Source organism: Apodemus sylvaticus, chromosome 11 (assembly GCF_947179515.1).
Source record: "Apodemus sylvaticus chromosome 11, mApoSyl1.1, whole genome shotgun sequence".
NCBI classification, from domain to species: Eukaryota; Metazoa; Chordata; class Mammalia; order Rodentia; family Muridae; genus Apodemus; species Apodemus sylvaticus.
Window position 1 is genome coordinate 15,368,850 of NC_067482.1, and position 25,000 is coordinate 15,393,849.

The 25,000-nt window shown below is 41.4% G+C and overlaps 1 non-coding gene across 1 annotated transcript; it reads left to right on the forward strand.

Annotated features, from left to right (window-relative positions):
* The first annotated feature begins 12,472 nt into the window (after window positions 1-12,472).
* On the forward strand, window positions 12,473-12,591 carry LOC127696942 (5S ribosomal RNA). The gene has a single exon (XR_007980376.1). It is a non-coding gene; the product is annotated as a 5S ribosomal RNA (ribosomal RNA).
* The last annotated feature ends 12,409 nt before the right edge of the window (window positions 12,592-25,000 follow it).

The following is a 25,000-nucleotide window of genomic DNA, read 5'->3' on the forward strand; positions in this document are numbered from 1 at the left end:
AAAGCACAAACAAGCAAGTGAAGGAGCTAAGCAAAACCATCCAGGATCTAAAATCAGAAGTAGAAAAAACTAAGAAAACTCAAAAGGAGACAACTTTGGAGATAGAAAGCCTTGGGAAGAAATCAGGGGACAGAGATGCAAATAACAACAGAATACAAGAAATAGAAGAAAGAATCTCAGATGCTGAAGATTCCATAGAAACCATGGACTCAACAGTTAAAGAAAATGCAAAATGCAAAAAGCTTGTAACCCAAAATATTCAGGAAATCCAGGACACAATGAGAAGACCAAACCTAAGGATTATAGGCATAGATGAGAGTGAAGATTTACAACTTAAAGGGCCAGCAAATATCTTCAACAAAATTATGGAAGAAAACTTCCCTAACCTAAAGAGAGAGATGCCCATGAATATACAAGAAGCCTACAGAACTCCAAACAGACTGGACAAGAACAGAAATACTTCCCATCACATAATAATCAAAACACCAAATGTTCTAAACAAAGAAAGAATATTAAAGGCAGTAAGAGAAAAAGGCCAAGTAACATATAAAGGAAGACCTATCAGAATCACAGCAGACTTTTCACCTGAGACTATGAAGGCTAGAAGGTCCTGGGCAGATCTCATGCAGACTCTAAGAGAACACAAAGGCCAACCAAAACTACTATATCCAGCAAAACTCTCAATCACCATAGATGGAGAAACTAAGATATTTCACGACAAAACCAAGTTTACCCAATATCTATCCACAAACCCAGCCCTAAAAAGGATAATAGGAGGACAATACCAATACAAGGAGGGAAACTTAACCCTGGAAAAAGCAAGATAGTAACGTTTCATCAAATCCAAAAGAAGTTAAGCAATCAAATTTAAAAAATAACGTCAAAAATGATAGGAAGTAACAATCACTATTCCTTAATATCTCTTAACATCAATGGACTCAATGCCCCAATAAAAAGACACAGACTAACTGACTGGGTACGTAAACAGGACCCTACATTTTGCTGCTTACAGGAAACACACCTCAGGGTCAAAGACAAAAACTACCTTAGAGTAAAAGGATGGAAGACAATTTTACAAGCAAATGGTCTCAGGAAACAAGCTGGAGTAGCCATTTTAATATCAGATAAAATTGACTTTCAACCCAAAGTCATCAAAAGAGACTCTGAGGGACACTTCTTGCTGGTCAAAGGAAAAATACAACAAGAAGAACTCTCAATCCTGAACATTTTGCTCCAAATGCAAGGGCACCCTCTTTCATAAAAGAAACTATTAAAACTCAAAGCACACATTGCACCTAACACAATAATTGTGGGTGACTTCAACACTGCACTTTCCTCAATGGACCGATCAGGAAAACAGAAACTAAACAAGGACACAATGAAACTAATTGAAGCTTTGGACCAATTAGATTTAACAGATATATATAGAACATTCTATCCTAAAACAAAAGAATATACCTTTTTCTCAGCACCTCATGGTACCTTCTCCAAAATCGACCATATAATTGGTCACAAGACAGACCTCAACAAATATAAGAAGATAGAACTAATCCCATGCCTCCTATCTGATCACTATGGAGTAAAAGTGGTCTTCAATAGCAACAGAAACAATAGAAAACCCACATACACGTGGAAATTGAACAATACTCTACTCAATGATACCTTGGTCAAGGAAGAGATAAAGAAAGAAATTAAAGACTTTTTAGAACACAATGAAAATGAAAACACAACATACCCAAATCTATGGGACACAATGAAAGCAGTGCTAAGAGGAAAACTCATAGCCCTGAGTGCCTCCAAAAAGAAAATGGAGAGAGCATACATTACCAGCTTAATGACACACCTGAAAGCCCTAGAACAAAAAGAAGCTATTTCACCCAGGAGGAGTAGAAGGCAGGAAATCATCAAACTCAGGGCTGAAATCAATCAAGTAGAAACAAAGAGAACCATATAAAAAAATCAACAAAACCAGGAGCTGGTTCTTTGAGAAAATCAACAAGATAGATAAACCCTTAGCCAGACTGACCAAAGGGCACAGAGAAAGTATCCAAATTAACAAACTTAGAAATGAAAAGGGAGACATAACAACGGAAACTGAGGAAATCCAAAAAATCATCAGATCCTACTACAAGAGCCTGTACTCAACACAACTGGAGAATCTGGAGGAAATGGACAATTTCCTTGGCAGATACCAAATACCAAAATTAAATCAGGACCAACTAGACCATCTGAACAGTCCCATAAAGCCTAAAGAAATAGAAGGAGTCATAGAAAGTCTTCCAACCAAAAAAAGCACAGGACCAGATGGTTTCAGTGCAGAATTCTACCAGACCTTCAAAGAAGAGTTAACACCAATACTCTTCAAACTATTCCACAAAATAGAAACAGAAGGAACACTACCCAATTCCTTCTACGAAGCCACAATTACGCTGATACCAAAGCCACACAAAGATCCAACAAAGAAAGAGAACTTCAGACCAATTTCCCTTATGAACATCGATGCAAAAATACTCAATAAAATTCTTGCCAACCGAATCCAAGAACACATCAAAACGATCATCCACCATGATCAAGTAGGCTTTATCCCGGGAATGCAGGGTTGGTTCAATATACGGAAATCCATCAATACAATCCACTACATAAACAAACTCAAAGAACAAAACCACATGGTCATTTCATTGGATGCTGAAAAAGCATTTGACAAAATTCAGCATCCCTTCATGCTTAAAGTCTTGGAGAGAACAGGAATTCAAGGCCCATACCTAAACATAGTAAAAGCAATATACAGCAAACCGGTAGCCAGCATCAAACTAAATGGAGAGAAACTTGAAGCAATCCCACTGAAATCAGGGACCAGACAAGGCTGCCCCCTTTCTCCTTATCTTTTCAATATTGTACTTGAGGTACTAGCTCGGGCAATTCCACAACATAAGGAGGTCAAAGGGATACAAATTGGAAAGGAGGAAGTCAAACTATCATTATTTGCAGACGACATGATCGTCTACCTAAGTGACCCAAAAAACTCCACTAGAGAGCTCCTACAGCTGATAAACAGCTTCAGCAAAGTGACAGGTTATAAAATCAACTCAAGCAAATCAGTGGCCTTTCTATACTCAAAGGATAAGCAGGCTGAGAAAGAAATTAGGGAAATGACCCCCTTCACAATAGCCACAAACAGTATAAAGTATCTTGGGGTGACTCTTACCAAACATGTGAAAGATCTGTATGACAAGAACTTCAAGACTCTGAAGAAGGAAATGGAAGAAGACCTCAAAAAATGGGAAAACCTCCCATGCTCATGGATCGGTAGAATCAATATAGTTAAAATGGCCATTTTGCCTAAAGCACTATACAGATTCAATGCAATACCCATCAAAATCCCAACTCAATTCTTCACAGAGTTAGAAAGAGCAATTATCAAATTCATCTGGAACAACAAAAAACCCAGGATAGCTAAAACTATTCTCAGCAACAAAAGAAAATCTGGGGGAATCAGTATCCCTGACCTCAAGCAATACTACAGAGCAATAGTGTTAAAAACTGCATGGTATTGGTACCGTGACAGGCAGGAGGATCAATGGAACAGGATTGAAGATCCAGAAATGAACCCACACACCTATGGCCACTTGATCCTCGACAAAGAGGCTGAAAACATCCAATGGAAAAAAGATAGCCTTTTCAACAAATGGTGCTGGTTCAACTGGAGGTCAGCATGCAGAAGAATGCGAATTGATCCATCCTTGTCTCCTTGTACTAAGCTCAAATCCAAATGGATCAAGGACCTCCACATAAAGCCAGACACTCTGAAGCTAATAGAAAAGAAACTGGCGAAGAACCTTGAGGACATCGGTACAGGGAGAAAGTTTCTGAACAGAACACCAATAGCGTATGCTCTAAGAGCAAGAATTGACAAATGGGACCTCATAAGGTTACAGAGTTTCTGTAAGGCAAAGGACACCATCAAGAGGACAGATCGGCAACCAACAAATTGGGAAAAGATCTTCACCAATCCTACATCAGATAGAGGGCTAATATCCAATATATATAAAGAACTCAAGAAGTTAGACTCCAGAAAACCGAACAACCCTATTAAAAAATGGGGTACAGAGTTAAACAAAGAATTCTCACCTGAAGAACTTCGGATGGCGGAGAAGCATCTTAAAAAATGCTCAACTTCATTAGTCATTAGGGAAATGCAAATCAAAACAACCCTAAGATTTCATCTTACACCAGTCAGAATGGCTAAGATTAAAAATTCAGGAGACAGCAGGTGTTGGAGAGGGTGCGGAGAAAGAGGAACACTCCTCCACTGCTGGTGGGGTTGCAAATTGGTACAACCACTCTGGAAAGCAGTCTGGCGGTTCCTCCGAAAACTGGGCACCTCACTTCCAGAAGATCCTGCTATACCACTCCTGGGCATATACCCAGAGGATTCCCCACCATGTAATAAGGATACATGCTCTACTATGTTCATAGCAGCCCTATTTATAATTGCCAGATGCTGGAAAGAACCCAGGTATCCCTCAACAGAAGAGTGGATACAAAAAATGTGGTATATCTACACAATGGAGTACTATTCAGCCATTAGAAACAATGAATTCATGAAATTCTTAGGCAAATGGATGGAGCTAGAGAACATCATACTAAGTGAGGTAACCCAGACTCAAAAGGTGAATCATGGTATGCACTCACTAATAAGTGGTTATTAACCTAGAAAACTGGAATACCCAAAACATAATCCACACATCAAATGAGATACAAGAAGAAAGCAGGAGTGGTCCCTGGTTATGGAAAGACTCAGTGAAACAGTATTTGGCAAAACCAGAACGGGGAACTGGGAAGGGGTGGGAGGGAGGACAGGGGAAGAGAAGGGGGCTTATGGGACTTTCGGGGAGTGGGGGGGGGGCTAGAAAAGGGGAAATCATTTGAAATGTAAATAAATTATATCGAATAAAAAAAATAACAATAAAATCTCAAGAGACAGCACATGATTGTGAGGATGTAGAGTAATGGGAGTACTTCTCCTCTGCTGGTGGGAGGGCAAACTTGTATAACCCCCTCTGGAAATCAATTTGGCAGTTTTTCTCAGAAAACTGGAATAGTTCTACCACAAGACTCAGATATAGGACTCCAGATATATACCCCAAAGAGGCTCCACTATATTACAAGGACACTTCCTCAACTATGTCCATAGCAGCTTTATTTATAATGACCAGAAACTGTAATGTCCTACATGTCCCTCAAGTGAAGAATGAAAAAATGGTTGTTTGCTTACACAATTGAATACTCAGTGATTAAAAACATTGATATTGATAGCATGAGATTGGCAGGAAATTGGGAAGTAGAAAAGATGATCCTGAGTGAGGTAATCTAGACATACTATAGAGGACATTCATGGTATGTGCTCACTTATAAGTGGATACTAGTCTTAAAGTAAAGGATACCCATGCTACAATCCACAGACTGAAAGAAGGCAAACAACAGAGAGCTCAAGGAAAGATGCTTAAATCCCACTCAGGAGGAGAAACAAAATGGACATTGAAGGTAGATGGAGGGATAGAATTTCATGGGAGAGTGATGGGGAGAGGGTCTGGGTGAGAGGATGAGGTATAGGGAGAGCAATGGGGAAAGAGAATGGAAATCTGCAGCAGGTAGGTGGAGCGTAGGGATGCATCTCTAGGACTGCCAGAGACTTGGGATGTGGGGAGGGTCACAGGAGTATAGGAGGGTGACTCCTAGCAGTGGCAGTCTGAAGTGACTACCTCCTCAAGTCAGGCAGTAGGACCAGTAAAGGACAGCAATCCACTCATTGAACCTTGGACCCAAATTGTGTCCTGCCCACAATATGTGCAGGGAAAAAGATGGAGCAGAGACTTCTGCTCCAATGGCCAAATGATGACTGGCCAAAGTAGACGTTCATGCCATAGACAGGTACCAATAGATGACACTATTAATGATACTGTTATACCTGCAGATAGGAGCTTAGTATCAACTGTGCTCAGAGAGGTAACTCCTCAGCAGGTGATAGAAAAGGATGCAGAGACTCACAGCCAAACATTAGACAGAGCTCTGGGAGTATTGGGAGTTAGGAAAGGGATTAAAGGACCTGGAGTGGATATGGACTTCACAAGAATACTAACAGTATGAACTAACCTCAACCTTTGGAGGATTCCAGAAACTGAAGTGCCAACTGAAACATGGACAGGACAAAACTTCATCCCACCCCATAATATATGTAGCAGATACCCAGCTCTGTCTTTATATTGGCTTGTATATGCTAGGCCCAGGGAGTGGCTCTATTAGGAAGTGTGTAGGTAGGTGTATCACTGTGCATGTGACCTTAAGATGCTCACTCTAGTTATCTGGAAGTGAGTCTTCCACTAGCAGTCTTCAGATGAAGATGTTGAACTCTCATCTCTGCCTACATCATGCCTGCCTGGATATTGCCATGCTCTTGCCTTGAAGATAATGGACTGAACCTCTGAACCTGTAAACCAGCCTCAATTAAATGTTGTCCTTTATAAGACTTGCCATGATCATGGTGTCTGTTCATAGCAGCAAAACTAAAACAATCTTCCTGCAGGTCCCCCAAGAATGGGAGTGGGGCTTTCCCTCTGTTGCCTGCCTGTGGATCCTGTTCCTATAACTGGACTGCCTTGTTTGGCCTCAGTGGGAGAGATGTGCCAGGGTGAGTTGATACCAGGCACTATTTCATGTGCCTCTATTGCTAAACTTGAGCTGGTGATTAAGTCGATGATTAATTTCTTGTACAACCCTTTGCCCTCAGTTTCCTGATATTATTTAATAAGAAATTGTTAATGAGTAGAAGTGCGTTCTGTAGATTTAAAGTAGAAATGACTGGTTTTATATAGAAGTTTATGTTTGTGATGCTCTTAAAGATTTTTTTTTTAAGATTACATTTAACCACAAATTTCAGCCTGTAAGAGAGATTGGCTGAGAAAAATACCTTGCTTGCTTACACCTGGAAGATCTATAGCAAGTTGCTTACATACAAATGTACATGGGCTCTTGGGAATAATTTTTTAATCCTTAATACATAAAACATTTGCTCATGTGAGGGTATTGGGAAACATGTCTTTTCTTAGTATACTCATTGCAACCTTTCACTCAAAGACAATAGAATGTAAATACATTGTTTTTGTACTGCTTGAAAGATAGTGCTGGGACATATAAACAGTGGGAGAAAAAAGTGTTGGAGATTTGCTCCACCCATCAAATGTGAGTGTGCGTATGTATGTATGAATATGTGTGAAGTTGGAGGTGGTTGAAGCTTGCTTCCTCCGTGTGTGTGTGTGTGTGTGTGTGTGTGTGTGTGTGTGAGAGAGAGAGAGAGAGAGAGAGAGAGAGAGAGAGAGAGAGAGAGAGAGATTGATTGATTGATTATGATCCTGTAGTGGCTATTCCTAGTTGTCAACTTGACTATATCTGGAATGAACTATAATCCAGCAGTGATTCTAATCTGGAGACTGAGAGATGCAAGTTTCTGACCTAGATCTTGGCATGGAGATCTTGAGCATAGTGGCTATGGATTAAGACTGGGAGAGTTTTGAGTTTAAGGTGATCTGGGATTAAAGGTGTGGTGGCACACACTTTTAATCTGGGCCTCACCCTCTGCTGGAGACCTACATAAGGATATTGGAAGAAGATAACTCACTCTTTGACTGCTTGCCTCATGGGACTGAGAAACTGCTAGATCCTCGGACTTCCACCCACAGCTGCTGCTGACCATTGTTGGGGAGTTGGACTACAGACTGAGTCATCGACAAATTCCCTAACTATAGAGACTACACGTATGTCCTGCGACTCTAGAGAACCCTAATACTGATATCTCAACCCTTCTTGCCAGCCCCAAGGAGTATTTTGTGGGCAACAGATTGCTTCTTGCTAACCCCAGAGAATCAACCTTTGCTCCCTCAGAGAGAAGTCAGCTGAGTGATCAGCTACCAAGTCTTTGCCCAGCCCCAGTTCACTCTGGAAGTCAAAGGTGTCCTTTGACAGTCAAAAATGTCAACTTTTTACATTTGGAATCAATTATAAGCAACCTTTTCTCTCCCAGGCCCAATCCAAGAAGTATGTTCACCATTCATCTGTAAGTCTCCCTGTACTGGCTGGTTTTGTGTGTCAACTTGACACAGGCTGGAGTTATCAGAGAAAGGAGCTTCAGTTGGGGAAGTTCCTCTATGAGATCCAGCTGTGGGGCATTTTCTTAGTGATCAAGTGGGGAGGTCCCCTTGTGGGTGGTACCATCTTTGGGCTGGTGTTCTTGGGTTCTATAAGAGAGCAGGCTGAGCAAGCCAGGGGAAGCAAGCCAGTAAGGAACATCTCTCCATGGCCTCTGCATCAGCTCCTGCTTCCAACCCTGCTTGAGTTCCAGTCCTGACTTCCTTTAGTGATGAACAGCAATGCAGAAGTGTAAGCTCAATAAACCGTTTCCTCCCCAACTTGCTTCTTGGTCATGATGTTTTTTCAGGAATAGAAACCCTAAGACAGTCCCAAAGCAGAGGTCAGTAGTTATCACCTTTCATAGCTGGCTTTTGTGCCACTTCCAGCTCAGGCTCTTCTACTTCTTCTTGTTCTTGGTCTCTGCAGAGCAGCAAACTCTATCACTTCTTCCCCATACTTCCCAAACATCATGGTGCTCATTCTGTATATCGAGAACTCGAAGTTTCCACCTCCTATGGGTAACTGATGAAGTGTCAGTGGACAAGAGATGACCTTCCATGGAGTCAGCTCTTCCCTTCTCCTATCTGGTCTAGGCAGTGTTTGATTTTCTAGATGCTGAGTGTCTAACAAGACCTCATAGTGCCAGGCAATGGCTCTTTCTGAGCTGTCTCCATAGCCCTCTGACTTGACTTCATTAATTTACTCTTGACCTGGTACTACTAGCATCTGTGAAAGAGACAAAGGCAGGCTCCACCCACTGTGCCTACATCCTTTCTATTCCTCCACTCTACTCTGAACTGTACCTTTTCATCAGAGAGAAGCAGGAGTCAAGGCTTCTATTGTCTTCTAAGCTGATGCTACTGAAAATTTCTGATCTACCTCTGCTCCCCTACTGCCAGACCCATGGATCATTTTCCTGAATCCTAGTGTCCTCCACTTGATGTTACAAGGGTCATGCTTACCTGAGTTGAACCATGTGTGTCAATAGGAAATATAGTTCATACAGCATAGCCTGAAATATTTCCTTCTGGATTCTTACATCAGAGTACCCCAGGAGAGTAGAGAGAAGCCCAAGGCTTCCATTGGAGTCTTCACATTAGTCAATTTGTCAGTGAAGGCCTCCTCCAACAGTTCTGGGAGGAGCTCCATGACCAGTTTCTCTAGAGAAGAGACAACCAAAGCCTCATCCTTCAGTGCCTTCTTCCTTATGAGCTCCAGGAATGTGGGTGGGCCACAAACTACCATCCTAATGGATCCTGGGGAAACATCCAAGAAGGGACATCCAAGGAAACTTTAATTCACACAAAACCAAATTAGTGTCCAAGAAGTATCACTAAAAGCTTACAATCTGATTAAGTTACTAAACATATTCTTTCAGACATGCTGGCTCTGACCTCTAATCCTAGAATAGGTTGGGTGGGTGATGGACCAGAATATAGGCAGTTCCAGACCAGCAATGGTATTGCAGAACACCTAAATAAATCCTAACATTTAAAAGCAAACACAAGCAAACAAAAAGTATGTCCCAATCCTGGCAGCAAATGCTTATCATCCCAGCACTCAGGAGGCAAAGATGTGGATTTTTTGCTTTCTAGCCTGTTCCACAAACATGTTCCAGACCACATAGAACCTTGTGTTAAGTTTTAAAACACACACACATTCACATACAACCACACATCCATACACATACACCACATGGTCTTAAGGATTCTATTGCTGTGGTGAAAGGTCATAACCAAAGGCAAGGGAGAAAAGGATTTATTTGGCCTACACTTCCACATTGTAGCCAATCATTAAAGGAAGCTTGGACAGAAAAAGAGGGAGGGAAAACTCAAAGTGAGGGCTGATACAGAGGCCATGGTAAAGTATTAATTACTGCCTTGCTCTCTGTAGCATGTGGACATACGGTTGTTATGAATACCCTCAAAACTTCTGGTGTCTGAAAAGATCTGCAATCTATCCAGTGTATAGGTGGTAACTGGCCATTCCTAAGCATGACATGGATGCAGAGGAGACCACTTTAGGCCTCAGTGCATATTCGTCATATATCTCTATGTAAAATGATACATATCAGCCACATATTGAAAAAGAAGGCGGAGAGTAAGCACAGAAATCTAAGACTGTCTCTCTGGAACCATAGGGCCTTATTTGGGCTGTCTTTTGCTATACCCCAGAGACTTCTGCATTTCTTTGGATGCTAACAGATGCAGATAGCTAAATAATAATGAATATGGTGGTTTGAATATCCTTGGGCTAGGGAGTGGCACTATGAGAAGGTGTAGCCTTGTTGGAGGAAGTGTGTACTGTGGGGCAGCCTTTGAGAGAGCTTCCTCCCAGCTACCTGGAAATCCAATCATCTCCTGGCTGCCTTCTGATCAAGGTGTGGAACTCTCAGCTCCTTCAGTGCCATGTCTGCCTGGATGCTGTCATGCTTCCTGTCTTGATGATAATGGACTAAACCTCTGAACCTTAAGTCAGCCCAGATGAAATGTTTTCCTTTATAAGAGTTGACTTGGTCATGGTGTTTCTTCACAACAATGGAAATCCTAAGACAATGGACTTATGGCATATTGGTTTACCTGTAAATCAATGTTTGTTCTTTGAGGTCCCATTGGTTGTTTTAAATCCACTGTTATGCCTGTGAATGTTTGAAGCATATATTAAAAAGTTCACATTAGAATATGCTGAAAAAAAAAAAGAAAATAGGACCCCCAGCCCAGGGACAGCATCAACAAAAAAGGGACTAGACCATCCTCATCAATCACTAAGAAAATTCTCTATTGGCTTTCCTACAGCTTATGAAGGCTTTTTCTAAACAGGGGTTCTGTCCTCTCAGATGACATTAGCACGTGTCAGCTGACATAAAATTATCCAGTACAACTGATCCCTGTCAACTTGACACAGAACAATTTTTGAGGTATAATCCTTCCTTTTTGGGTTGTGGAAGGCCTGGGATTCATTACCCCGATCTCAGGGCAATAAATACCAGAAATTTAAAACACGAAAAACTAAGAGTTTCACAGTCTTTACAAATTCAAGCACATTGAATGTATAGTCTCTTAAAAATATCCAGTCTCCCCCCAAGTCACCTGCCTGCCTGATCTCTCTGGGGCACACCCAGGAACAGAGAGCTGTACCCTGTCCATTGAGCTCCATTTTCCAGCCAATGGCTCTGCCTCCATTTCTTCAGGACTCTCAGCATCTTGGGTATTCAGCTAGATTCCTACCCAAGGCCTCTTCCCTTCCAGGTCTCCTTAGGCCACACACAGCAGGGCAAATTGCACCTTCTATCTTGTACTCCATTGGCTGGCTCACAAATCTGCCTACTTTTCAGGAGACTTGCTGGCATCAGAGACATTCAGATAGCTAAAGGTCAGCATAAGGAGGCAATTGACCAGAGCCAGGGTAATGCGGCACCTCCAAATCCCAGATATACTATTACCATAAGCTCTGGATATCGTAATGGAACTGAAGCATGAGAAAGTGGCCCTAAATCCAATTTTATGAAGATGGTAGGTCATTTTAAAGAGGAAATCAATAAATCCCTTAAAAAGCCCATAGAAAATATAATCAAACAAGTGAAGGAAATGAATAAAACTGGTCAAGACTTGAAAATAGAAGTAGAAGCAGTAAAGAAAATACAAACCAAGACAACCCCAGAGATGAAAAATCTAGGTAAGAGAACAGAAACAAGCATCTGTAACATAATACAAGAAATGGAAAAGTGAAGATCAGGTGGCCAAGATACAATTGAAGAATTTGTTACATTGGTAGATGAAAATGTTAAATCAAAAGAGGTTCCCATACAAAACATCCAGGAAATTTGGTACACTATGAAAAGACCAAACCTAAGAACAACAGAAGAGGATGATTCCCAGCTCAAAGGCCCAGAAAATATTTAACAAAATCATAAAAGAAAAAAACGTCCTAACCTAAACATAGAGTTGCTTATAAACATACAAGAAGCCTGAAAAACACCAAGTAGATTTGACCAAAACAAAAAATCCTCCTATCACATAATTAAACACTAAATGTAATGAATAAAAAACTATATTAAAAACTGCCAGAGCTGGGCGGTGGTGGTGCACACATGTGATGCCAGCACTCTGGGAGGCAGAGGCAGGCAGAGTTCTGAGTTCGAGGCTAGCCTGGTCTGTAGAGTGAGTTCCAGGACAGAGAGGGCTATACAGAGAAACCCTGTCTCAAAACAAAACAAAACAAAACAAAAAAAGCTGCCAGAGGAAAAGACCAAGTGATATATAAAGGGAGACCTATTATAATTACACTAGCCTATGGCCATACCACCCTGAACGCACCTGATCTCATCTGAACTCATAAGCTAAGCAGGCTCGGGCCTGATTAGTACTTGGATGGGAGACCACCTGGGAATACCATGTGCTGTAGGCTTTGCTGGGCAGTAGTGGCTTACGCCTTTAATCCCAGCACTTGGGAGGCAGAGGCAGGCAGATTTCTGAGTTTGAGACCAGCCTGGTCTACAGAGAGTGTTCCAGGACTGTCAGGGCTACACAGAGAAACCCTATCTTGAAAAACCAACCAACAAACAAACAAACAAATAAATAAATAAACCCAACTTCTCAAAAGAGACTTTCAATACAGAAGATCCTTGGCTCTTGCAGGATAGACCTCAAATGGACAGCCCAGATTACTCTAATCAGGTAAAATTCTACATTACCTTAGATGGCGAAAACAAGACTTTCCATGACAAAACAATATTTAAACAATATCCATCCTCAAATTCAGCCTTACAGAAGATAACTCCAACCCAAGCAGGTTAACACAAGAAAACACACTAAATAAAATAATTCCACACCAGCAAATCCAAAAACAGGGACACACACACACACACACCCCACCAACATCGAAACAGGAACTTACAGGGATTATCAATAATTGGTCATCAATATCTCTCCGTATCAATGGACTTAATTTTCCCGTAAAAAGACACAAATTAACAGAATGGGTGTGAAGACCCTTTATTTTGCTCCGTACAAGAAACAAACCTCAACATCAAGGAGACATTATTTTAGAGTAAAGGGCTGGAAAAGGTTTTTCCAAGTCAGCAGATCAAGAAATAAATGAAACCATCCTAATATGCTACAGATTTTCAATGAAAATTTCAAAGGGCACTTCAGAGTAAAAAAACAAATCCACCAAGAGGATGTTTCAATTATGATTATCTATTCTCCAAATGCAAGGACACACAGATTCATAAAACAAATATTACTAAAGTTTAAGTCACCCCTTGAATGTCAATCATTAATAGTGTGATACTGCAACATCCCACATTCAGTAAAAGACAGGTCATTGATCCAAACTGTAAACAGAGAAAAACTGAAACAGAAGTATGAATCTAATGGACCTAAGTGCTACATACAGAGCCTTTCACCCAAACACAAAGGACATACCTTCTCAGCACCTCATGGAACCCTCTCCCAAATTGACCATGTAGTTGGTTACCAGGCAAAACTCAACAGATACAAGAAAACTGAAATAAATTCCTGTGTCTTATCAGAACACTATAACCTCATAGAAAGTGAACAACTCTCTACTCAATTATCATTGCGTCAGGGAAGAAATAAATTAAAGACTTTTCAGAATTTAATGAAAATGATGGTGGAACATACCCAAACTTATGGGACATAATAAAATCAGTCCTAAGAGGCAAATCATAGGACTAAGTGTCTTCATAAAGAATTAGAGAGTTCACATACTAGCAATTTAATACTATGCCTGAAGGCTCTAGAAAGGAAGAAGCAAACACATTCCATAGGTATAGACAACAGAAAATCAAACTCAGGGCTGAAACCAATCAATTAGAAACAAAAAGAACAATACAATGAATCAATCAACAAAAACAAGAGTTGGTTTTTTTGAGAAGATGAATAAGATGGACAAATCTTTAGGAAAACTAAAAGGTAGAGAGACAGTATCCAAATTAACAAAATCAGAACTGAAAAGGGAGACATGACAACAGACACCAAGGAAATCATTAGGTTTTACCTCAAACACATGTACTCTACAAAATTGGCAAACATTAAAGAAATGGATAATCTTCAAGACAAATGCAACTTACAAAAGTTAAAAAAAAAATCAACGTCAGGTTAAATACCTAGTTCTATAATCCCTAGGGAAATAGTAGTAGTCATTAAATGTCTTCCATCCCCAAACAGGATAGGTTCAGGTGGTTTTAGTGCAGAGTATTACCATGCTTTCAAAGAAGAGCTAATGCAATAATCCTCAAAATATTCCAAAAAATAGAAACAAAAGGTACATTGACAAACTCATTCTCTAAGGCCAGATTCTCCCTGATACCTAAGCTATACAATGCCTCAACAGGAAAGGAGAGCTTTAGACTAACATCCCTCATGAATGTTTATTCAAAAATACTCAATAAATTACTGGAAGCTGAATCTCAGAACACATCAAGACATAATCCACCACAATCAAATAGGCTTCAACCCAAGGATGCAAGGATAGTTCAACATATGAAAATCTATCAATGTATCCCATCATAAAAACAAACTTAAAAAAAATATTACACGATCATCTTCCTAGATGCTGAAAAAGCCTTTGAAAAAAAATCTAACAGCTTATTATGTTGAAAGTCTTGGAGTTATCAGGATACAAGGTGGATATGTAAATATTATCCAAGCAACATATGACAAGGCAATAGCCAAAATCAAATTAAAAAGAGAAATTTAAAGCAATCTCATTAAAACCAGGGACAAGACAAGGCCACCCACTGTCAAACTATCTACTTAACCCAGGATTTAAAATTCTAGGTAGAGCAATAACTAAAGGATTTCAAGGGCATAAAAATTGGAAGAGAAGAAATCAAAGTGTCACTAGTCATAGATCAAATGATAGTATACATAAGAGACCCCCAAATTTCTACCAGAGAATTCCTATATATCATAAACACCTTCAGTAAAATGGCTGGATATAAAACTCACTGTAAAAAAATTCATTTTTTTTACAAATGATAAACTGTCTCAGAAAGAAATTAGGAAACACCACCCTTTATAATAGCTACAAATACAAAATATCTTGGTGTAACTCTAACCAAGCAAGTGTAAGTCTTGCATTACAAGAACTTCAAGTTTCTGAAGAAAGAGACTTAAAAGAAATTGGAGAAAGAAATTGAGGGAGATATCAGAACATGGAAAAATCTCCAAGCTCAAGGATTAGGAGGCTCAACCTAGTGAAAATGGCCATCCTACCAAACACAATCTACAGATTCAATGCAATCCCTATCAAAATTTCAAGACAATTATTTACAGACTTTAAAAAAAGTCTAATCTTCATATGGAAAAAAACCCCAGGATAACTAAAACAATCCTATACAATACAAGTTCTAGAGTTATCAACATCTCTGATTTCAAGTGGTAATAGAGATCAGTAGTAATAAACCCTGAATGGCTGGTATTAAGACAGACAGGGTGATCAATGGAATCAAATTGAGAACCCAGATATAAACCAGCACAATTATGGTCATTGGTTTTTGACAAAGGCAAAACGATAAAATGAAATAAAGAAAAGACCATCAACAAATAGTGCTGGTCTGACTGGATGTCTGCATGTAGAAGGAAGCAAATAGATTCATATCTATCAGCCTACACAAGACTCAAGTCCATGTGGCTCAAACACCTCAACCTAAACCTAGATACATTAAATGTAAAAGAAAGTGGGGAATATCCTTGAACCCATTAGTACAGGAGGCAATTTCCTGAAAAGACCCAACAGCTCAGCCCCTAAGATCAACAATTATTAAATGGGATCTCATGAAATTAAAAAGCTCCTGTACAGAAAAGGACACTGTCAAAAGGACACAACAGCAGCCTACAGATTGGGCAAAGACCTCAACCAACCCTACATCTGAAAGAGGTCTGATATCCAAAATATATAAAGAACTAAGAAAATTAGACACCAACAAACCAAATATCCCAATTTTTAAAAATGGGGCAAATAACGAAGTAGAATTAGTTACTACAACAGAGGAATAGTTAATGACTAGGAAGCAATTACAGAAATGCTTAACATTCTTAGCCATCAGGGAAATACAAATAGAAATGATTCTGGGATTTCATGTTACACTCATTAGAAGGGCAACACCTCATGCTGGCTAGAATGTGGACCAAGGGGAGCACTCTTCCTTTGCTGGTTGGAGTGTAAACTTGTACAATCAGTCTGGAAATCAATTTAGTGTTCTCTCAAATAACTGGAGTAATTCTCCAAAACTGATTATATCACTCCTGGTCATATACTCAAATTGATGCTCCACCATACCACAAAGACAGTGTTTTTACTATGTTTATTATTTTATTGGAAATAGCCAGAAACTTAAAACAACCCAAGTGTCCCTCAACTGAAGAGTGGATAATGAATATATGGCATATTCACAATAAAATACTACTCAGCTATTAAAAACCATGACATCATGAAATTTGCAGGCAAAATCCAGACCCAGAAAGACAAATGTGGCATGTACTCATAAGTGAATATTAGCCATAAAGTACAGGATAACCATGCTATCCATAGACCAAGAAACTAACAAGGAAGGCCTGACAAGAGAATGCTTGAATCTTAAAAAGGGTAAAAATACACATCAGGGGTGGATGGATGGAGAGAAAAGTGTGTGAGAGAAATTCTGGATGATAATGAGAGAGAGAGAGAGAGAGAGAGAGAGAGAGAGAGAGAGAGAGAGAGAGAGAAGAAGAAGAAGAAGAAGAAGAAGAAGAAGAAGAAGAAGAAGAAGAAGAAGAAGAAGAGGAAGAAGAAGAAGAAGAAGGAGGAGGAGGAGGAGGAGGAGGAGGAGGAGGAGGAGGAGGAGGAGGAGGAGGAGGAGGAGGAGGAGGAGGAGGAGGAAGAAGAAGAGAAGGGGGAGGAGGAGTAGAAGATGGAGGAGAAGAGAGGAGAGCAGAGAGTGTGAAGGGAGAGAGGGTGAAGGGAGAGACGGTGAAGGGGGAGAGGGTGAAGGGGGAGAGGGAAGGGAGAGAGGGAAGGAGAGGGAAGGGGGAGAGGGAAGGGGGAGAGGGAAGGGGGAGAGGGAAGGGGTGAGGGAAGGGGGCAGAGAGGGGGCAGAGAGGGGGCAGAGAGGGGGCAGGGAGCAGAGGAGGCAGAGGGGGCAGAGGGAGGGGAGAGGGGGGAGAGGGGGAAGAGGGGGGAGAGGGGGGAGAGGGGGAAGAGGGGGGAGAGGGGGGGAGAGGGGGGAGAGGGGAGAGAGGGGGGGAGAAGGGGAGAGGGGGGAGAGGGGGGAGGGGGGTAGAGGGGGGTAGAGTGGGAGGGGGAGAGGCAGTGGGGGGAGGCAGTGGGGGAAGGGGGAGGGGGAAGAGGGAGAGTGAGAAGGAGAGCGAGAGGGATAGGGAGAGGTGGATTCTTCGTCTGGAGAATCTGAGATGAGCTAGAAACCCAGGACAATGGGAACTACCAGGAATCTACACGAATGACCCTAGCTATGACTTTTTGCAATAGGACATATGGAACATGAACCAGTCACCTCCTGTAATTAGGCAAGATGTCTGATGGAGACAACAACCCAGCCACAAACCTTTGACTCACACATTTTCCTGCCTATAAATATGTGTGGATTAAAATGTAGGGGAAATTGAGGCAATGGCTAACCAATAGCTGGCACAATGTGAGACCCATGGCTTGAGAAAGACATCACCCTTGATGTTATATTAATGATATTCTGCTATACTTACAGACAGGAGCCTAGCATACATGTCATCTGAGAGGCTTCACCCAGCAGCTGATGGAAACCGATGTAGAGACCTACAGCAAAACATCAGGCAGTGCTTGGAGAATCTGTGAGGGAGAGGAAGTATTGAAGAATCATATTAGTCAAGGATACAAGAAAACGTACAGAATCCTCCAACCTAGGCCCATAGGAGCTCACTGAGACTGAGTTCCCAGAGTGCATCCATGGGATAGACTTAGGCTCCCTACACAGATGTAACAGATATGCACCTTGGTCTTCCCATTGGACTTCTAATAGCAGGACTAGGGGCTGTCTGCTGCCTGCCTTTGGATCCCTATTCCCTAACTGGGCTGCCTTGTCTAGCCTCAATAAAAAAAGATGCACCTAGTCAACTGTAACTTGATATATCAAGGCATATCCTTGGGAGGCTTCCACTTCTCTGAGAGAAATGAAGGGGAGTGGAGGGAAGGGAGGTGAGAGGGAGTGTCTGGGAGGAGAGGGAGGGGAAGCTGCATTCTGGATGTAAAATTAATGAATTATTGGAAATCATCCAGTCCTCCTACTGGGTTCCCTTGTACAACCTTGATAGGGGGTCCTTTGCCTTGCCTTGTTTTGTTCTTTCTGGCTGTCATCTCTTGGAGACCTGCTTTTCTCTGAAGAGAAAACAAAGGTGGATTGGATCCAGGGAGGAGGGGACATGTGTTGCTAGGAGGAGTGGATGAAGGGGAAACTGTGCTTGGGATGTATCATATATATTGGAGAATAATATTTTTAACAAGATATACAATATCTTTTCAAATCCAAAATCTCCTTTCAAAGTTCAAAGTCTCTCATTCTGAGCTCCCATAAAAATCAAATTTAAATTAAATTCTTGTTTCAAGAGGAGAGGACCATGGCACAGTCACAACCAGATTAGAGCAAACACAAACTGCAATAGTGTAAAGAACTCAAATGTCCAATGTCTGGAATCTACACCCTCTCTTCTGGGCTCCTCCAAAGGGCTTGGGTCGCTTCTCTGCTCTGCCCTGTACAGCATACAGAGCTTGTCTTCTAGGCTCAGGCTGGCTCCACTCCATACCTGCTGTTCTTGTTACTCATGCCAAGGTACCACATCTCCAAGTGCTGGGGTTTCTCTACTGGGTAGCACTTTCACCCATAGCCTTCCTAGTCTCCAGGACTCCCGCACTGCTCTCCAGTGCCCAGCCTCAGCTGCCCTCCCCTTAGTACCTGCAAAACCAGCACCACCTGGGTGACTCATTAGTAAGTTCAGCTGCCAACCTTGGAACCCAGCTTCTTTGGATTCTGAGAGAACACTTTCCAGGTGACTTCACTTCAATAATGCTGGTCTCTTAATTTGTCTCAGCTGATTCTTCAGCCCCAGATGACCTGTATTGATATTGCAGGAAAGCAAAGGTTTCACTTTACTTGTTCTGGTAACTTGTTAATCAGAGCTGATCCTCTAAAACTACAATCTGAACCATGAAGTCTTAACTCAAATGGTTCAGTAGAGTCTGGTCTTCCCTGTGGAGCATCACAAGCTACTCCATCATGTACTGCTCTTGATGATGCTCTTATCTTCCAACATCCTACAGAACACCCCACTGTGCTCTCACTCAATGGCTTTCCTGGCCCACATTTCGAAAGTCTTTCCACAATCCTTTGCAAAACCTGATCAGGTCTGACATTGCAACAGCCCACTATGCTGGTTTATATCCTGGGGATGTTTTGCCATGATGAACCAGGTCCACCAGCCCAGGGGCAGAACTACCCACAATGGGCTGGCTGATCCCTCCCCGTTAATCACTAATTATGAAAATACTCCACAGGCTTGCCTATAGCCCAGTCTTATGGAGGCATTTTCTCAATTTATATTCCCTCCTCTCAGGTGACTCTGGCCAGTGTCAGGTTGTCACAAAACTATCACACACTCACACTCACTCACATTCACTCACACACTCACACAAACACACTCACACACACTCACACAAACACTCACACAAACACACACACACAAACACACTCACACAAATTTCAATCCAGTAGGGTTTTCTCTCATATTAGCAAAAGAGAAAAAGCCCTCTTCAAAACATTTTAAGGTATTTTTCTTTATTTCTCTGTCACCCATGAGAACTTCATTTTTCTTTAATGAGTCTATATTCCATGAATGCTATCAAAAGTAAATGAAATAAAAGTTTAAACGGAGATGCTGGAGATGTATTGAGTTTCTTGAAGGCTTGCCTAGCATGCTTTGAGCAGTCTCCATTACCACACTCTGTTAAGAGGTCACAGCGCTTGGACATTGTGTCCCACCACTTAGGAGTTAGAGGCAGAAGTTCTCTGCTGCTCAGAGTCATCTTATATTATTTCTAGGGTAACCTGGATTATAGAAGACCATGTTTAAGTTTAGCCAAACAAGCAAACTAACCAAACAAGAAAACTAGCCTGAAACACCAAAATGAAACATCAGAGAATGTTTGAGGAACAGCCTGTAATGTCAGCACCTGGGACCTGAGGCTGGGTTTGGTGACACATGCCAATGACCCAAGAATTCAGGAGACAAGGACAGGGTGATTGCAGATTCCAACCAGCCTGGGTTACATGGCCAGTTCCAGGCCAATCTGGGCAACATAGCAAAATGCTGTCCCAAAAATTAAAAGTTACAAAACCAATCTCTAATCTGCAAATCCGGAGTCAGAAATTACAGTGCCCTGTGCCACCTTGGGTCTAATGTCCTCTGCAGAGAGTAGCTGGGTGGACTGGGGAATGCAGGTGTGTAACTTACCTGAGGTGATGGTGTTTCTCTTCCACACAGGGACAGGCAGAAATCCTAGGTTCTAGAACTCTGAAAGTTTTCCCTGAAGCCTCTGGTGCTTTTAGCCACTTTCCTCCTCACTCCTCCCCTTTGCTGTCCCAGCTCCACCCACAAGTTACAATTTGATTCAATGGGAAGGGGTAAATCTCACAAAGCCCCACCTCTAGTTAAAAAATTGCAGTTAACTAAGGACTGCTGAGAGAGGGAGAACTAATGCAAAAGCCTGTGCCTCCTAATTGCTGTGCAGTTCCAGGTGGTTGGACCTGAAAACACATATACACAATAAAGAGTAAATAAGACTCAGCAGGTTTTATTTATGTATCAGGTATCTATACACACACTCATGTGTCTTGTGTCTATGTGTAATTGTGTGTGTGTGTGTGTGTGTGTGTGTGTATGTGCATGTGTGTGTATTTGTAACAAAGAAATAGAAGCAGTGCGTTTGAAGTGGAGGAGGAAAGGGTTGGCGTGAGATAAAGGAAATGGTATAAATAAATTTTAATTTAAAACATTAAAAAGTAAAAAAAAAATGGGGGATAAGTAAATAACTTTACAATTAAGAGCACTGTCTGCTCTTTCAGGTTACCATACTTGGGTTCTCAGGACCCCCTTCAGGTAGCTCACAACCCCCTGTAACTCTAGATGTAGAAGGATTCATCACCTTCTTCTTGCCTCCCTTGGGACTCCCATTCACACACAGATACAAATGTTTAATTAAACATTTTTTTTTTCGAGACAGGGTTTCTCTGTATAGCCCTGGCTCTTCTGGAACTCACTGTAGACCAGACTGGCCTTGAACTCAGAAATATGCCTTCCCCTGCCTTCCAAATGCTAGGATTAAAGGAGTACACCACCTCTGCCCAGCCTTAATTAAATGTTTTATTTTATTTTTTAGATTTATTTTTTATTAATTCTTTTCTTTTTTATTAGATATTTGCTTTATTTACATTTCAAATGTTAACCCCTTTCCGAGTTACCACTCCTAAAACTCCCTATCCCATCCCCCTTCCTCCTGCTCACTCCTACACCCAACTTCCTAACTTGCATTCCACTATTCTGGGGAATTGAGCCTTCACAAGACCAATGGCCTCTCCTCTCACTGATGTCTGAAATGGTCATCTTCTGCTACATATGCAGCTGGAGCCATAGGACCTTCCACGTGTAGTCTGGTTCATGGTTTAGTCCTTGGGGGTTCTGGAGGTACTGGTTGGTACATATTATTGTTCCTCCTGTAGAGCTGCAAACCTCTTCAGCTTCTTGGGTCCTCTCTCTACCCACTCCATTGGGGACCCTATTCTCATTCTACTGGTTGGCTGTGAGCCATGGGTGTTTTGACCCACTTTCCAATAAGGATCAAAGTATCCACACTTTGGTCTTCCTTCATCTTGAGCTTCATGTGGTCTGTGAGTTGCATCGTGGGTATTACCAGCTTTTGGGCTAATATCCAATTGTCAGTGATTGCATACCATGCATGTTCTTTTGTGATTGGGTTGACTCATACAGGATAATAGTTTCTAGCTCTATCCATTTGCCTAAGAATTTCATGCATTCATTGTTTTTAATAGCTGAGTAGTACTCTATTGTGTAAATGTACCACATTTTCTGTATGCATTCTTCTGTTGAGGGACATTTGGGTTCTTTCCAGCTTCTGGCTATTATAAATAATGCTGATATGAACATAGTGAAACATGTGTCCTTATTACATGTTGGAGCATCTTCTGGGTATATGCCCAGGCATGGTATAGCTGGCTCCTCAGGTAGTGCTATGTCCAATTTTCTGAGGAACCACCAAACTGATTTACAGAGTGGAGGAGTGTTCCTCTTTCTCCACATACTCTCTAGCATTTGCTGTCCCCTGAGTTTTTAATCCTGACTATTTTGGTTATTAGCCCTCTATTGGTTGTAGGATTGTTAAATATGTTTTCCCAATCTGTAGGTTGCCGTTTTGCCCTATTGACAGTGTCCTTTGCCTTATATAAGCTTTGAAATTTTATGAGGTCCAATTTGTCAATTCTTTTTTTTTAAATTTTTTTATTTGATATAATTTTTTATTTACATTTCAAATTATTTCCCCCTTTCTAGCCCCCCACTCCCCGAAAGTCCCATAAGCCCCCTTCTCTCTCCCTGTCCTCCCACCCACCCCTTCCCACTTCCCTGTTCTAGTTTTGCTGAATACTGCTTCACTGAGTCTTTCCAGAACAAGGGGCCACTCCTCCTTTCTTCTTGTACCTCATTTGATGTGTAGATTATGTTTTGGGTATTCCAGGTTTCTAGTTAATATCCACTTATTAGTGAGTGCATACCATGATTCACCTTTTGAGTCTGGGTTACCTCACTTAGTATGATGTTCTCTAGCTCCATCCATTTGCCTAAGAATTTCATGAATTCATTGTTTCTAATGGCTGAATAGTACTCCATTGTGTAGATATACCACATTTTTTGCATCCACTCTTCTGTTGAGGGATACCTGGGTTCTTTCCAGCATCTGGCAATTATAAATAGGGCTGCTATGAACATAGTAGAGCATGTATCCTTATTACATGGTGGGGAATCCTCTGGGTATATGCCCAGGAGTGGTATAGCAGGATCTTCTGGAAGTGAGGTGCCCAGTTTTCGGAGGAACCGCCAGACTGCTTTCCAGAGTGGTTGTGCCAATTTGCAACCCCACCAGTAGTGGAGGAGTGTTCCTCTTTCTCCACACTCTCTCCAACACCTGCTGTCTCCTGAATTTTTTTTATATTCGATATAATTTATTTACATTTCAAATGCTTTCCCCTTTTCTAGCCCCCCACTCCCCGAAAGTCCCGTAAGCCCCCTTCTCTTCCCCTGTCCTCCCACCCACCCCTTCCCACTTCCCCGTTCTGGTTTTGCTGAATACTATTTCACTGAGTCTTTCCAGAACAAGGTGCCACTCCTCCTTTCTTCTTGTACCTCATTTGATGTGTGGATTATGTTTTGGGTATTCCAGTTTTCTAGGTTAATATCCACTTATTAGTGAGTGCATACCATGATTCACCTTTTGAGTCTGGGTTACCTCACTTAGTATGATGTTCTCTAGCTCCATCCATTTGTCTAAGAATTTCATGAATTCATTGTTTCTAATGGCTGAATAGTACTCCATTGTGTAGATATACCACATTTTTTGCATCCACTCTTCTGTTGAGGGATACCTGGGTTCTTTCCAGCATCTGGCAATTATAAATAGGGCTGCTATGAACATAGTAGAGCATGTATCCTTATTACATGGTGGGGAATCCTCTGGGTATATGCCCAGGAGTGGTATAGCAGGATCTTCTGGAAGTGAGGTGCCCAGTTTTCGGAGGAACCGCCAGACTGCTTTCCAGAGTGGTTGTACCAATATGCAACCCTACCAGCAGTAGAGGAGTGTTCCTCTTTCCCCACACCCTCTCCAACACCTGCTGTCTCCTGAATTTTTAATCTTAGCCATTCTGACTGGTGTAAGATGAAATCTTAGGGTTGTTTTGATTTGCATTTCCCTAATGACTAATGAAGTTGAGCATTTTTTAAGATGCTTCTCTGCCATCCGAAGTTTTTCAGGTGAGAATTCTTTGTTTAACTCTGTACCCCATTTTTTAAGAGGGTTGTTCGGTTTTCTGGAGTCTATCTTTTGAGTTCTTTATATATATTGGATATTAGCCCTCTATCTGATGTAGGATTGGTGAAGATCTTTTCCCAATTTGTTGGTTGCCGATTTGTCCTCTTGATGGTGCCCTTTGCCTTACAGAAACTTTGTAATTTTATGAGGTCCCATTTGTCGATTCTTGCTCTTAGAGCATATGCTATTGGTGTTCTGTTCACAAACTTTCTCCCTGTACCGATGTCTTCAAGGGTCTTCCCCAGTTTCTTTTCTATTAGCTTCAGAGTGTCTGGCTTTATGTGGAGGTCCTTGATCCATTTGGATTTGAGCTTAGTACAAGGAGACAAAGATGGATCAATTCGCATTCTTCTGCATGCTGACCTCCAGTTGAACCAGCACCATTTGTTGAAAAGGCTATCTGTTTTCCATTGGATGTTTTCAGCCTCTTTGTCAAGGATCAAGTTGCCATAGGTGTGTGGGTTCATTTCTGGATCTTCAGTCCTGTTCCATTGATCCTCCTGCCTGTCACTGTACCAATACCATGCAGTTTTTAACACTATTGCTCTGTAGTATTGCTTGAGGTCAGGGATACTGATTCCCCCAGATTTTCTTTTGTTGCTGAGAATAGTTTTAGCTATCCTGGGTTTTTTGTTGTTCCAGATGAATTTGATAATTGCTCTTTCTA